Raw genomic sequence first — 17,042 nt, 5'->3', positions numbered from 1 at the left:
CGGGGCTGCTCATCCCTCTGAGGATCTGGTGAAGGGATGCTCTTATCTCACCGTCCAGACAGAGGGATGCTCCCATTCAGCGCCTCAGTTTACAAAGCAGATTCTCTGCGTTGCAGGTTCCCTTTTAAATGTCTTGTTCAGAGACGGACTGTGTGTCAGGAGGCACCAAAGAATGCTTTTCCTCCTTTAGAGCCAGTGCATGGCCAAAGGCAGGGAAGACTTTGCAAGGAATCAGTCCTGGAGAGCGTCTTGGAGAAGAAAACCTGACCCACGTCCAACAGCTCCCACCTGTGTGCTACAGGGTGGGGACGCCCGATCCTCCCTGTCCACAGAGGGACACGGCTCGAGGCCTCCTCCGGGGCCGCCCTCTCTCGCCTGCTTCGGGCTCTCAGGCGGTCAGTTTGCCAGGCTCTTCTCTGGCTCCACAGCACTACTTTGTAGTGAGTGCTGGGGACAGGCCGGCCTCTGTGGCACGAGGCTCCCCCAGTGCAATCTCTTCACAGGGTGGGGGCGGGGGGGGGGTGGCGAGGGGCAGTGGCAAAATGAATTCATCAGCTCGCTGGCCAGGAGTGCTGACTGTAAGGCACCAAACTAGGAATAATGAGGTCAGCGGAGAGACGAGGGACTAAAAGTGGAAGGATAATTATCTTTCTTATGACCTGACCTGAACAAATGTGCATTCTTTAAAGTGAACAAATTACCGGTGATTCCAAACCCTTCCCTTTTTGCCCTTTCTTGGTTACTCAGACCCAGTTTTCGGATTACTCCCCGCAAAGATCCACATCAAGAAACTGTTTGCAGTATTTAAAAAGGGAGAAAACTATTTTAAAGAAGCAAGAAACAAAGAGAAAGGCTCTAGCCCCCAGAGCAACAGTCGAATGGCTTGGGGGATTGATAGGAGGAGGTCTGCAGAAAGGATGGCCATGGAGAGTGGACAGAAGGAAGGACTCAAAGGCGGGAGCCAGCGAGCCTCCCAGTCTGTCCATCCCTTCCCTGTGTGGTCTTGGGCCAGCGGCTCCCTTTCCTTAGCTCTACGAAATGAGGACCTTGGTCTAGATAACCTCCGGGGTCTCTTCTGCCTTGAAATCTGCTCATTCCAATGCTTTATTTCCAACTCGTTTGCCCAGCAGAGAAAAGACTTTAGAATGGAAGATTAAAAAAAACAAAAACCCAAACACTTAGCTCATTAGTTTAGGGAAATGGAGATCCATTTATAAGCCTGATACATTTAATTTCAATGAAAATCTACATCCATATTTTAAGAATTCCTTATGACATTTTCCCTATAATGAAGCTTTCGGCACAGTTATAAATATAATCCTAGCTGTCTGCTGATGAACATTGAGCCAAAACTAAAATCATATGAAAAGCAACCTTTATTCAAGCTAAGTCTCTTGGTCCTGGTACTGATCCATATGAACAGACTGTCTGGGTCCGACCCCCCTCACGGTTTAGAAGTCTCCCAAAGAAGCCGCCTGTGCCCCCAACGGGAAGGGCCGAGCGGGGACACGGTGTCAAAAAGCTCTAAGTGGTCCGTGTGGGGTCCAGAGAACCATGCTCTAAGGAGGACTCCAATGGCCCGAGGCCTCCCCAAGCCAGCACAGTGCTGATGGGGGGGGGGGGGGGGACTCGACATGGCCCAGGCCTTCTGGAGTCCAGTCATCTCACTGGACTCTTGGTGGCCCTGTTGGGGGGTTTTCCTGGCAGAGACACTGGTGTGCTTTGCCATTTCCCTTTCAAGCTCATTTGACAGATGAGGAAACTGAGACCACCCGGGCAAAGTGACTCACCCAGCTAGAAAGGGTCTGGAGTGGAGTCTTCCTGACTTGGGGCCTACACCTCACTGACCTCTGGCCTAGGCACACTTGCCTTACTTCTGGGGAGGGGGACAAAGACTTCCAGGGAGACATTGGAATGGCACAGAGGTTTCTGCTGGGCACCTTCTTACCTCCCTTTGGTCCCCCTCTTGGAGCAGCTAGGTGGCAGAGTGGCCAGAGGGCAGGCCTGGAGCCAGGAAGACCCACTTTCCTGAGCTGTGGGCGGCCCCAGTCTTGTGCCAGTTGTGGGGCTGGGTGTCATTTTACCCTGCATGCCTCAGTTTCCTCCTCAGTAAAATAAGCTGGAGAAGGACATGGCCAAGAGCTCCAGGAGCCCTCCTCCAGTGCCCTCGCCCATCCAGGCCTCTCCCGGCCCTTCAGATGAAGAAGGTGGGACGACTGATGGCCTCCATTCTTCAGAGACAACATTGGCATTTTTCAATAAGCCCCTCCTTCGTCTCCTACAGTTTATTCATTCCTACCTGGGAGGATTTCGTCCAGGGCACAAAACGAGATGAAAAAACGGAGGGAGCAGCAAAGGCCGGATTTGGAAGCAGGCAGAATCGGGCCTGTGGCTGGGGCCAGGCAGTGACTTCTTCCCTCTCTCTAGAACTCCATCCTTCTGTCTGCTTCAGAACCTGGGCAGAGCTCTGATGGCAGCAGAAGGGGAAGCCTGGGGCAAGCAGGAGAAACGGAGACCAGCCGCTGTCTGTTTCTGTGGATCCCTGGCAAGGAGGAACCTCCCTGGAGAGGGAAGAAAAAAGCTCAGCACCGTGGTCTTTCCTGTGTCTGGTTGGATCTCTACCCACATTGCTTTCTTCTTTTTCCCCCAACCCCTGACCTTCCATCTTGGAATCAATACTGTGTAGTCTAAGGCAGAAGAGTGCTAAGGCCAAGGCAATGAGGGTGAAGTGACTTGCCCAAGGTCACACAGCTAGGAAGTGTCTGAGGTCACATTGGAACCCAGGACCTCCTATCTCCAGGCCTGACTCTCCATCCATGGAACCACCTAGCTGTACCCTCTACCCACATTTCTTTATCAGTTATTATCAACTTTTAAAATTCAGTTGTTTCAGTAAGGCACTTTTCTTTGCACCTTCAGTTGGGGTTTTCTTGGCAAAGATACTGGCGTGGGTTGCCATTTCCTTCTGTCTCATTTTACCGCTGAGGAAACTGAGGCAGAGTTAAATAACTCACCCAGGGTGCACAGTGAATCAGTGCCTGAGGCTAGAACTTGAGAAAATGAGTCTTCCTGTCTTAGGTCCAGTGTTCTGCCCATTTTTTTACCTCTAAAAATGTCATAATCCTTAGTTTGAATTGGTGATGCTCCTCATCCTCCTTTCCACTTTTAGAAAGGAAAGGAAAAGGAATGAGGAGAGACGAGGAGAAATTCTGATGAGACTACCTGAGATCTCGAGAGAGCTGCTGAGACAGCAAAGCCAGGTTCGTGAGCTTCATTCTGGGAGCACCATCTGCGCCCCAAGCTGGGCTTCTCAGCTGAACTCCTTGGGGGAGCAGCTCTCCAGGAGCCGGGGTACTCTCACCCGCTGCTATCTTACACACCAGACCCCGGCCGGGGCTCTGCGGCCTTTCTCTTCCCTCCTCTGCTCCCCCCCTGCCTCGATGTCCTTCAGCTACCCCACCGATGCTGGATCAATGCTCGGGGACCATTTCCCTCCCTCCCCCTCTTTGGGGGCCAGTGCCAGCCCTGCCTCCTCCCAGGATCCCCCCTGGGCAGCCTCGAAAACAGTTTCCTGAATGCCTGTGGCGTCGCCAACTCCTAGCGTTCATCTGACATTTACTGTCTAGTGTCATATTATCGTTATTTATGAAATAATGTTATTGTTATAATTATATCACAGCTATCTGTTGGTAAATCTGGACCATCGTATATGCTTTACTTGTCCAAAGGATGGGCTGCAGAGCTTTGCCCCCCCCCCCCCCATGGTGCCCATGCGTATATGGACATTCCTGGAGCACACAGAAGGCCCCAGGAGCTCCCCAGACTGAACGCTATGGAGCGCTCCGTCCTTGCTGATGTGAAAGGCCTCCTCCGGCTCCTCTTTTGAGGCTCCCTTCTGGATTCCGGGCTCGCTAGACCTCCCCAAAAGCCTCCCGGCTCCCTCTCCAGTCACTTCCCTCCTGGCCTGAATCGGATACCCATTGCAAGGACAAAGCGAAGATTCACACCTTCTAGTCGTTCTCTTTTCTCACCCAAGTGCCTTCTCTTAAAAGAACCCTCGAGTTCAGCTCCAGGAAGGCATCTGAATGGCAGCTCTCTCCGAGCGGCCTTGCTGAGGGCGGCTCTTCCTCCCCGGAAGGCCCACCCGAGGGCCCAGCGGGGGCACCTGAAGCCCTCCACAGCTCTTCCTTCATCCGGCCTCGTTCCCCTCATCTTCCATCTTTCCTCCACCTTTTTAACCTGAGAGCCCGCTCCATTTCTTTGGGGAGTAGATTTAGAATAAACCATAAGCAAAGTAAACAAACGATTCACCCTCTCTGCCATTAAGCATCATCTTCAGAGGACAGAAGACAACAAATGCTTACAGATGAAAGGAGAGAGAGAAGGCCGCGTCAGGATCCGAGCTGCTAAGCCTCCAGGACCTCGCGTCACCAGGCTTGATCACAGCCCCCATCGTGCCAGCTGCTTATAGGCGGGACCCCAACCACCTCCCGTGTCACTGGCTTGTCTCAAACTCCACCCAAGAAGAGTCCTTGCTTTGGGCTTCTCTTAAAATGTCAATAATGCCAGGGACATCTCATGAACGACTTCACACTAAAGGGCCAGTGACTTACAGGGCAGGTTCTCATCCCCAAAGTGTTGATGGAAGCCTGGGGGCCAGGCAACTGACAGGGAGAGATGGAGAGGAAAAAGGGAAGAGGAAGGAGGGGCCTGGCCTACTGCCTGGGGCGACTGCACCTAACTGCCGCCAATTTATGGTGGAAGGAAAACTGGAGGATCACGTGCTTTTGGGGCTCTCCCAGGCCATGGAGATTCTCTCTGAATCCGCCCTGTTCCACACCCACTTAGCCATTTCCAGGGTATTCAATACTGTTGGATACATGATGAGAATAATCCGCACTGGATATCACCTTTTAAGGTGGACAAAATACCTTTCAGATGAGGGAAGTGAGGCTCGGCATGCTTACATGACTTGACCAGGGTCATACAACCAGTAAGAGAAGGAGCTTGCCCATTGAGTTGAATATCAATCAATGGTCTTGACCCTTGGTTCCACTCTGGTGCTGTCACTGTATTCATCCTATATATAGCTATATTAATTACCCATTACCTTTTCTTTATAGCAAAGTTAAACATCTTGATTGACTTATCAGTTGCTCATCATCTTTGTGGACTACAAGAAGTCTGTTTAGATCGGGGTGGGGTGGGGTGGGGTGGGGGGGGGTGGAGACTAGTACCACAAATCTAATCAGAAATCTACAATCTTATTAGCTACCAGATGTTCCAAAATTAAAATAATTGCTTTGAAATGTCAAACTGTTAAAAGCACTTTACCAATTTTATACCAAATGCAATTTGGTTTTTACAATTATCTTAATTGGATATATTTATAGTAAACTGAGAACTAGTTAATATTCAATGTGTATATCAAGCAACTCTCCTGGTGATTAAAATCATTGTAAGTAATTGGCCACTAATGAGTTTTCACTTAATTTAAAAGGACTATTCAGATCATTTTCTCCTAAGAAACCAAACAGAAACAGATTTTTAAAAAATATATATCAAATAAGGTTGTTATTTACAGATTCTCCTTCATCCTTTACCACTTAGCTGGTCACAAGCAATCATTTTTCAAACAGAACAAAGTCCCAGTGATCCATGCTTCTGAAAAATCACTAGTAAAATTGGTAGTTCCCTTTTCTATAACAGACACACAAAGGAAAGATGGAATAGTGAAAGGTTCTAATTAAAGTCAGCTTTTTTTGGGGGGTGGGGGGGATAAGAATCAATTAAGACTGAGATTAAAAGGGAAGTGAGCAACTTAAGATGGCTGTCAGAGAGGCTAGAAACGGAAGGGACTGCAGAAGGAGGGAGAGAGATTTCAGTGCCACCCATGACAATAAATACCCCAGGGCCAGTGCTTTCAAAGTACAAGGTGCTAGAATTGCCCAACACATAGAAAGCGGATCTTCTACAAGGAATCCGCTTCATGTAGGGTTCTCTTCCTATAATCTTCAGAACTTATACACTAGAATGAAGCCACAGCTATGCTTTTTTCCCATAAAGCACCTAATGATAAGCACCTAAAATAGTAAGTCAGAAATTCCTATATTTGTCTCTTCCTCAAAAATCTGTAAATAAAATTCCACACCACAATTTATACATATATTTGAAATATTTTGACTATCAAGCTTATTTCTAGATTATTAAACACAAAACAAAACCTGGCTTCATTTTGCACAACACTACTTAGAATTTTTCCTATAATTCTTAGAATTCCAGATATTTTTCTCTCCCCAGATTCCTAATTCCATGCCCTTCTCTTCTACAACTTTCTTTTCCTTTAAAAAAATTGCCTGATTTCCATTTTAGCACTCAACTTTCTTGCCTAAAACCCAATAAAAAAAAATGCTATCTCCTTTAATCCATCTGAACTGGGCTAAAATTAATTTAGATGGCTTATACCCTAAAAACTAAATAGCTATGCAGTCATTGAAATTAAAGAGCAAAGTGCAGATAATCAATATAAGCACACCCAACTGGTGGTGATTTCTTCAGCCATGACTAGAAGCCCACTGACATAAGAACAGATGAATCTCTTCTCCTGCTCAGATTCACTAAGTAAGTCAGCCCTCTTTTCTATGATCATTCGGGACACCCCAGTTCTTTCTCCCAGTGTCAAAAGCTCTCAGATGCTGTGAGAGCTTCTCCAAGACAGTAATTCACCATCTACTAACCTGCTCACATGAAAAGAGTTAGTGGAAATACTACTTTTTTCCCCTTTATTTATCTTAATAACAAATTTCCACATAAGTTTTCCAAAGTTGTATTGTTGTCTCCCTTCCTTCTTCCCTTCCCCCTCCCAGAGTTGACAAGCAATTCAGTCTGGGTTATACATGTATTATGGAAATACTATTTTTAAAGAATTGTTATAGTGATAAGGAAAATGAGTTCTCAAAATAATCACCAACTGAGGTACTTAGACTGGGAATGAAGAACCTCTCTTATTATAAGCCAGTGGGGGGAAAATGAGGATCATTAATAAAAAACAAGGTAATTGAGGGGTTTTAATTTTAGTATACATCCATATATGTGCAATATATTCTCTCTTTCTTTTTTTTAACCCTTAATTTCCATTTTAAAATCAATACTGGGTATTGGTTCTAAAGGCTAGGCAACCAGGATCAAGTGACTTGCCCAGGGTCACACAGCTAGGAAGTGTCTGAGGACCTATTTGAATCCTGGACCTCCTATCTCTAAGCCTGGTTCTCAATCCATTGAGCCACCAAGCTGTCCCCAATATATTCTTTAAATACAAAAGATTCTTAATGTAAAACATGCATAACATTTTAATTAAAAATAATGAAAATATCTTAAATATTTTTCATTTCTACATCAAAGTCAGTTATGGGAGAAGAAAGGACATGAAGGAGGGGAAGAGAATGAAGGCAAAGAAAGAAAGACACATCTGGAGTGTTTTCTAAACCTCTGATGACCAAATAACTAAATTGATAGATTTGATTAATTGCTAATATATTTTGAAAAAAGTCTTCAGGCAAATGTGCAAATGTGTTAAAAATGTTTTAATCCTTAAGATTTGGAGGTGCATGCCTTTTAAAATTCTTTTTTCTCTTCATTTCCAACATTCTGCTCTGCAAAATAGTTACTGTCTCATTTCATTTTACAGAGAAAATGGCCTATTTTCATGGATTAACAACTCCATCTTATGTCTTTTTATAATATGACTGTCAAAGACTTTTGAAGGCATATTGAAAATTCAGAACCACGGCACGCATGAAAGCCATCTCTGGATATTTACTTGCCCTACTGGCTGGATTAAATTAAATGGAGGTCTCAGGGGTTGAAGGTTTCCCCAACCCTGACTGAACAGATAAAGGGGGGAAAATCATCTGGGGACAGTGAGGCAGCTCCTGTTTTGTGGAATGACTAATGATGGCTCCTCTTTCCATAAATGATCTTTGGGAAGGTCTGTGATTCGGCAGAATGTGCATGCCCATGTGGGGGCATCTCCATACATGTGCCACGCAGGCCGGACTGAGAATAAGCTGGAGCAATGAGACGAGGCCTTGGGGGCGAGTCCTGCGTTTCTAAAGTCTTGGGGATGGTTTTCTACAGAACTGAGCAGCATTCCTTACTGACAGGCCCTGCACAGTGCTAGCAGAGAGGGCACAAATGGGTTGGCACCAGTCAGAGCCATGGAATTAAGGGGATCCCTGTGCCAGGTGCTGGCTGAGCCCTGGCACATGATGGAAGCAAAAGGCCCAGCCCTGCCCTCAGGGTTCCCATGCAGAAGAATGGTAAGGGCTAGGCAATGAGGGGTAAGTGACTTGTGCAGGGTCATGTCGCTAGTGTCTGAGGTCACATTTGGCCCCAGGACCAACCATCTCTAAGCTTGCCTCTCTATCCACTGAGCCACCTAGAGGCCCCAAGTGGCCCCATTTCTTTCTGGATGACTAGATGACTTCTACAATCCTGCAAGCTCCAGGCATTGATCCCAGGGTAGCCTCCCATTTGACAAGCAGGCCTTCACCCAAGTTACTGATAACAAAAGGAGCTCAAAAGGGAACCTGTCCCAGAACAAACCAGCTGCCTGTGTGGCTGAGCCAGGCCCAGACCCCCACGTGTCCTTAGTCTTTGTTGCCCTGGAAATAGGAACATTTTTCTACATCTGAATACTTTATCTCAAACATTCTCTCTTTCCATTGCTCCCATTTTAGTTGCTTTTAAAAAAAATTCTTTATATTCTGTCTTTCTGGGGGACAAACTCTTTAGAGGCCAGCCATCAAGCTTGCTTCCGTTCTCCTACTTTATTTAGTGTGGGTTTGCTTTATTCCTTGTTGTCCCACCTCATTCCTCCTCTCATTCTCCTCATTAAACTGCCAATTCTTCTCCCTACAGACACCCCCAAAATTGGTCCAGAAGGAGATCCCAAGTGGAAAGCATCCTGCCATGGCAGCCCACCTGGTGGATTTGCGCTTGACCTTTTTGAGGAACTTTGGGGAAACCCAAGTGGCCAGTGGAAATACCTTTCAACAAGAGACAAGAGCCAAGTGCCTGCTGTGAGGAGTCCTGGAGCTGCTGCTTAGGCCAGGCCCCTCTAGGCCAAACTGGAATGGGAACAATGAGTCCTTGGGCTGTCTGGCCATCGTGCAAGGGCCCCAAGGAGCCAATGAATGGGTCCCCTTCCTCCATCCTGGCCTGAAAATATTCTGGTCCTTCTAGTCGATTTCTCTGTCTCCCTCCACAGACTTCCCCAAGGCCACCCACAAATCAAATAGGAAAAGGTGGAAAAGTCCCTCTTCTAACATTAGGCATGGCAAAGCCTTTTCCACCTTGGCCAGGTCTCCAGTGCAGGGTCCCTCTGCTTCCCAAGCTGCTTTCTTATGACAATGGAGGCATCAATTTCCCTCTGTGGCAAAGCTCACCCCACAGCAGACAGGCCCCCCCAGAGCAGAGGTCCTGCCGGCCAAGCCTGTCCTCACTCACCTCACTCACGAGGTCCACGTTGGGTTGGGGAATGACCTAGCAGGCCAAGAGAGGGCAGAGCAGGTCAGTGATTTTTCCCCCTGCCTTCTGCCTCCACAGATGACCAAATATTATTCCACCATGGCAAACTGCACATAGTAGGTACTTAATTTCTGTCAAACTGAAATAAATACTGTGACTCTGGGATCATAGGCAGGCCAGCCAGTCCAACTCCTTATTTTAAAAGTAATTAACTCAGGCCCAGTAGAAAAAAAGGGCAAAACTGAGATCTCTGACTCCATCTTTTCCATTCTTCCCTGCCATCCTGCCAGGGTCCACAACCACTCTTGGAGGAAAAGAATACTGAAAAATCTGTCCATGCCAAGGTGGCATGAAGTTCTCTTTGACACTGCTCTGGGGACATGTGATAGGGCTTAAAATCAACAATAATGAGCTTCCCTTAATTCTGTTTCCTTTCTGAAGTGAAGGCAGATCCTGCTGGAATAGGGAACAAGATCAGAGGAGCCCAGATCTGAGAAGCCCAGGATCTCCAAAGCCATCTAGTTCAATTCTTTCCTCCTCTTAGAGAGGAAGAAGCTTGGGGAGATGAAATGATTTATCCACACAAGTAGTAAGTAGCAAGAGGTGGGATTTGAACTCAGTGCAACTGAAAGAATCTTTCTTTATGCAACACAGCAGAAGACAGTGGACCAAATGCTGCTCCAGCCTTTAAGAGCCCTCCTCCTCTGCCATATGAAACAAGGCTCCCAAAGACTGTCCAACCCAGAGGTCTCTCTCTCTCCTACATCACTTTATGGTCTAGACCACACTGTACTTTGCATGGTGGGTGTCAATTGATCTTTGTGGGTCCACTGATTAAAGTAGCATAGTTATATTTTACTACTGCCTTAGAAGCTTTATGTGGACTCGTTGGGAAGAGTTTTGAAAAACAAACATCCTAAAAATGTCTATTCATCAAAATATCAACACATCAAATTCTCCTTTTTTGTTATTGTTCAATACAACTTCTAAGTGGCCATAAAAATTGCATCCCCTAGATGTAATAGTTTGGTATGCTGCCTACTAAAGACTCCTTCTATAATGGGTTATTAGAATTAAAGTATTTGCAAATAATGTTGTAATAGTTATGCCAAGTACAGACAAGCTACCCAAACACATGAGAAATGCCAGCTAAAACCAGGCTTAGTTTTGCATTACATTTACAGAGGGCCTTTTCACTTTACAAAAGAACTCCTTTGAATGACTGCCCCTGGTGGGTTTAAAAGTTTATTTATAGGGGGAAGAGAAAATTAAAGCTAAGGGCCACCACCAAATGAACATCAGTCACCAATGAGAAAATAATTCCATTCATAAAAATCTAATTGATACCCAATGTTTCAGGAAGGCATCCCTCACAGAATCTGAGGAGTGTGTGTGTGTACCCTGTCAACGCCTTCACTGGTAGTAAGTCACAGACCAGTGTCTTGAGATTTGGCTTCTATTTTCTCTGTTCCATAGGTTTAGCCACATGGGACACCCTCGAGCTATGGTATCATTATTTGTAGTCCAACACTCACACGCTTTCCCTGGGCTCCTGGAGTATTTCCGAGGCTTTGTTAGCACACAGCTCCCCACAATCTGAACGAGAGATGTCAAACCCTTTGTTTCTTCTTTGTCCTGCTCCTTCCTGCGACTCAGTTTCTGTCTACTCAAGACTTCTGTTGAATGCTGTTATGGTATGTGTATGGGATTCACTGGTAATATTTAACATTTATCCCATATGGTAATTTCTTTCACACAATCTGCACACTAATTTAATAATGTAAATATCCCAGCGGCTGCTCGTTTAAAAAATATCCCAAAAAGTCTTCCCTTCTCTATAGGGCTCGTAAAAATGAACACAGACATGGTGCCAATTAATTTTCATGGAATTAGAATACAGATACATTTGGGCTTTTTTTCCCCTTTCAATAGGGTCGATATTCTCAGTGAATTGTCAATTTTATTGTTCATTTCCACATCTCTTCCTCCACAGTAAGAAACGAGGTTAACGTACACTCCCTCTTCAACAAGGCTCAAACACAGCCACATCAGGGATAAGTCACCTAAGGGCTGGTAAATGGACATTTTGGAAATCACTGAAACAAATTTGGGGCTCACTTTCCTTTTGAAATCACCTTGTGCATTCTGGGAGAGAGAGCACAATATATCTTATGGCAATTTATAGGAAATATGAAAACTCAGAACATAGCCTTTCATAACACTGAAATCCATGCAAAATATTCCACAGTTTGATTTTCCATTTTGTTCAGGGTTGAACTGCTGAATATCTTTAGGGAAACAAGGTGGAAATGGATGTGTTTTTAAGTGCCTTTTGCTGCCAAAATATTTCTTGTTGATCACAACTTCAGAGAAACAGGAGGCATTCTAGCAGCAAATGCTTGAAGGGGAACCATCAAAAAACAACAGGCCGAATACAGTCTGTAAAAAAGTTCTTAGAATACACATGCTGGATTTCTCATTTCTTAAAGTCTATACGCTGATTTTTAAAAATGAAAGGAGAAAGACACATTAGTGTCAAACAAAAGACTAAAGACACAAGTTACAAATAGAAAACATACTTTGTGGTTTCTGTATGCTCATTAAGATTACATACAGCATGATTAGATGGCATTTGCAAACTACATTACAGGGCCTGTGAGCTTACCCCACAGTAGCTGTTTTTGGTTGGTGGTGGGGTTTTAAGACACATGGCAATGGTTTTCACAATTGGAACATTTTTCTGGATAAATTAGTATAAATTGTTGCAACCTGTCAATAATAGAATGAGACACACACGTATGTCATTTAGTTCACACCTACTGCTGAAGAGTTATTTTCACGCAGGCAAACAACGATCTTATAGCACTGATTAAAAATTAACAGTCCTTGGAAAATGTGACCCGCTAATCCCCCATCTCTCATCTGCGAGGCTTGCTCAATACGGATCGGCGCCTCGGACTCAGAATCGAGGTTTGCAGCCTGAAGCGCAGGCTAAGGATGGCACTGCTTTCCCAATACCTTCCTGTTCATTCCTTTCTCCAGTGATGCAATTTGACCTACATTTCCAATGCCCACTGAAACAGAAAGTGGGAGGGGGAGGAGAGGGGTTTTTTCCCTCTTCTCCCACCCTCTGATTAACTAGGACAGCAAATGCGGCTGAAGAGACTGCTACTGGGCAGAAGCACAGGAAAAAATCATGCCAATGGGAAATTCCACAGGAGGGCATTTGGAAAGCCAGCGTTCCTGTGACCCTGGGAACAAACTGTCAGGACTTCACAAATGGAGCTGCACATCATGCTACATACAGTTTTCTACAGTATATGTTCCGGACTATAGGGGGCCATCTTTCTTTCTTTCTTTCTTTTTTTTTTTGACCTGGACTTCTCATTATGAAGGATGCTTCAACTTGAATTACAAACATTTGTCCTTGCCACCGTCCTAAGAAGGTTAGACAGGCTCTTTCTCTTGTTTAATTTGTGAAAATTCTCGACCAACCACACCTATTGTACCAGAATACTCTGCTCACCTTTTGAAAATCATTTCACTCCGTATCAATGACTTAAATCATAAGGGAGAGGCTTTTTGGTTAATGTAATTTTGTCAGGTTCACTATCTTTGAGAGATTCATTATGATGAATAATAATGAGTTTATCATTCATTAGGTGCCTTTCCATGCCATCAAGATATCAGGAACATTCTAATTTCTTCTGTTTTTTCATGATTAGAAACATTATTTTGTGTACATATATATATATTATACATTACATATGTATATATATAATATGTATATATATGTATAGTTCCCTCCTAAGTCCCACCAATCAGATCACAATTATTTGAGGTACTAAAAAGCAGTCTCCAAAAGAGTAGATAATCCCCAAATCCATTTCTATTTGGCTTTGGAACCTTAAGTAAAAGAAACAAAAGGAACCCTCTTTGAGGACAGAAAGGGCTCTACAATGTTTGTATTTGTGTACTTTTCAGAGTAGGTATGTTATGCATTTTGTGTTGAATAATTATTTTTAGAGCAGTTTTGCCTTCCTAATTCTATTTTTATGAGCTAAGGTTAGAGAGGAGCTCTGTGGTGGCCTAGATGAAAGGGCAACTTCCCCAGGTCCAGACCCGCCTCTGCCTCTCACCATGTTAGTCAATAAACATATATTAAGCACTGACTGTGGATGAGGCTCTCAGCCAAGCTCTAAGATTATTCAAAGAAGGACAAAAAACAAACAAAAAATAGAAAACCAGTCTCTGAGCTTCCATTCTAATGGCAGAGACAATGAATCACTAAACACATACAGGACATGTAGAGGATGGAAGACAATGTGGGAAGGGAAGGCCCGGGCTGCTGGGGGACTTCCTGTGACATTTGAGCAGAGCCTTGAGGGAAGTCATGGAAGCAAAAATGTGGGGATGACGGGAAAGAGTCCAGGAAGAAGGGAGCAGCCAGAGAGGGTCACCCTCAAGGAACAGCCAAGGGCCAGAGCATAGGACACTCCTCAGTGACCAGGATGAATCACTTAACCTGTTTTTTTTCATCTGTAAAAGGGGCCTCATGCCCCAGGCATTGAGGTGTGGCAGACAGAAAGCTGGCCTCAGAGTCCTGCTTCCAGCATATCCTGGGTCAGAGGGTTGGGTCCTACACACATGGATTTTCCCACCTTTGCCAGCTTGCTCAGTACCAATCCCTGAGACGACCCACAGCACCAGAATTGCTGGTCTGCCCTGAGAGAGGAAACTGCCTCAGATGGAGGCCCTCTTTGTGAGAAGTGCCCCAAGGCCAGTCCTGAGCCCCCAAACTCAGTCATTATCCAGGCCCCCCATCATCAGTGCGGTGCCCAGAGGCTTCTGTATGTGCATTTTGTCTCTAAATCCTTGGTGTTTTGTACCCAGAAGGTGCTCAATAAAAGTGCCCAAATCCAATCCCCTCCTTTTACATTAAGAAACTGGGGCCAAGAGAGGTTTAATGATCACACCATGATGGCATAAGGAAACGCTAGGTTTGAAAGCTGGATCCTTGGATGGCGAAAAGGAGGTTTTCAGAGGCTTCTTCTGCCAAAAGGTGGGGGAGGGGGAGTGTCAAATACTCATGAGGGGAGGGGTCACATGGTCTGAGGAGTGTTACTGCCCAGAGGCCTTGGGGATTGCCCTTTCTGGCCTTTTCTATCTCATTTGGGTGGATGGGAGGCTTCAAGCATGGAGGGGGCACGTGGTAGTGAGTGAAGGAGGGGGTAAAGTATCAGGTAATAGCTGAGGGAGGAGAGAACAGGTCCAGAATTGACTTACTGATTTTTTTTTTTTTGAGGAAAGGTGAATCCTAGGGAATCATTTGAAACCATTAACAAATTCAGCAAAGATGCAGGATATAAAATAAGCCCACATAAATCACCAGCATTTCTATATATTGCCACCAAAACCCAGAAGCAAGAGATGAAAAGAGAAACTCCATTTTAAAAAACTGCAAACAATATAAAATACTTGGGAATCTAGCTGCAAAGATAAAAATTAAGACTACATGAACCCAATTAAAAAACACTTTTCACACAAATAAAGCCAAATCTAAAGAACTGGAGAATGTTCATTGTTCATGGGTAGGCAGAGTCCATATAAGAAGAATAATTCTATGGAAGTTAATTTACATATTCATTGCCCTACTAATCAAACTACCAAAGAATTATTTTATAAAACTAGAAAAAATAGTAACAAATTTCATCTGAAAACACACACACACAAAGCCAAGAATATCAAGGGAATCAATGAAAAGAATATTAAGGAAGGAAGCTTATCAGTTCCAGATTTCAAACTGTATTATGAAGCTATGATCATCTAAACAATCTGGCACTAAGAAACAGAGTCGTGGAACAGTGGAACAGATTAGGTACACAATTATAAATGGCCATCATGGGGTAGCTGGGTGACTCAGTGGATGGAGAGGCAGGCCTAGAGATGGGAGGTCCTAAATTCAAATCTGACCTCAGACACTTCCTAGCTGTGTGACTCTGGGCAAGTCACTTAACCCCCATTGCCTGCCACTCTTCTGCTTTAGAACCAATACACAGTAAGGTAAGGGCTTTAAAAAAATAAATAAATGGCCATCTTATATAAACCAGTGTTTGATAAATCTAAAAATCCAAGCTTTTGGGGTAAGAGCTCAACACTGACAAAAACTGCTGGGAAAACTAAAAAGCAGTTTGGTAGAAACTAGATGTAAGACCAATACCTCACACTCTTTGCAAAGATAAACTCAAAATGGATAAATGATTTAGACATAAAGGGTGACATCACAATTAAATTAGGGGAGCACCTGGGAGATCTATGGCTGAGGGAAAAGTTTACAACCAAACAACCAACTATTAGAAATAAAAGATAACTTTGATTACCTGAAATTAAGAAACTTTTGCACAAATGGACCTAATACAAGCAAGATTAGAAGGAAGACAGTTAATTGGGGGGGGAAATTTATGTTGAGTTTCCTTGATTAAAACCTCATTTCTCAAAAATATAAGGAACTGAGCCAAATTTATAAAAATAAAAAGCCACTCTCCAGGGGACAAATGGTCAACGGATATGAACAGGCAGTTTTCAGAAGATATCAATGCTATCAATAGTGACATGAAAAAATGTTCTAAATCACTACTGATTAGAGAAATGCAAATTAAAACAATGTTGTTGTTGTTGTTGTTTTTAACAACTACCTCTCACCTGTCAGATTAGTAAAATGACAGAAGGGGAAAATGTCAAATGCTAAAGGGAATGTGGAAAAATTAGGATGCTAATACACTTTTGGTAGAGTTATGAACTAAATAGCCCAACCATTCTGCACAACAATTTGGAAGTACACCAGCAAGGCTATAAAAGTGTGGATATCTCTCAATCCAGAAATACCACTATTAGGTCTGTATCCTGGAGAAATGAATAAGAGGAACAAAGGCCAAATTGTACAAAAATATTTATAGTACTTCTTTTGGGTGTCAAAGAACTGGAAATTGAGAGGATGTTCATCAATTGAGGAATGGCTAAACAAATTACCTTACATGATTGTGATGGAATCCTATTGTGCTATAAGAAATGATGACAACAATAGTTTCAGAAAAACCAGGGAAGACATATGAACTGATGCAAAGTGAAGTGAGCAGAACCAGGAAAACATTGTGCACAGTAGTAATAATATTGTAAGAATGATCAGCTGTGAAAGGTTTGATTATTCTACATAAGACAATGATCCAAGACAATTCCAAAGGGCTCACGAAAAATGCCATCTCACATTCAGAGGGAAAACTAATGAATTCTGAGTGCAGATTGAAGCAGGTTATTTTTTAAAACTTTATTTTTATTATAATACTTTGTGTTTTCTCTTGTTATTGTTGTTTAGTCATTTTCAGTCATGTCCAACTCTTCATGACCCCATTTGGGGTTTTCTTTGCAAAGATACTAGAGTGGTTTGCTATTTTCTTCTTTCAGCTCATGTGACAGATGAGGAAACTGAGGCAAACTGGTTTAAGTGACTTGCCCAG

At 44.0% G+C, this 17,042-nt stretch overlaps 1 protein-coding gene across 3 annotated transcripts in view; it reads right to left on the bottom strand.

Annotated features, from left to right (window-relative positions):
- The window catches only part of ATXN7 (ataxin 7), a 98,973-nt gene that overhangs the window by 67,099 nt on the left and 14,832 nt on the right, over nucleotides 1–17,042 (bottom strand). For all 3 annotated transcript variants that reach the window (XR_008913353.1, XM_056804368.1, XM_056804369.1), the window contains exon 2: nucleotides 2,300–2,561. The gene's annotated coding sequence lies outside the window, so the exon portion shown is untranslated. The remainder of the gene's footprint in view (nucleotides 1–2,299; nucleotides 2,562–17,042) is intronic.

Source organism: Monodelphis domestica, chromosome 7, assembly GCF_027887165.1.
Source record: "Monodelphis domestica isolate mMonDom1 chromosome 7, mMonDom1.pri, whole genome shotgun sequence".
Lineage (NCBI taxonomy): Eukaryota > Metazoa > Chordata > Mammalia > Didelphimorphia > Didelphidae > Monodelphis > Monodelphis domestica.
This window is presented reverse-complemented; position numbering and strand designations above follow the sequence as displayed.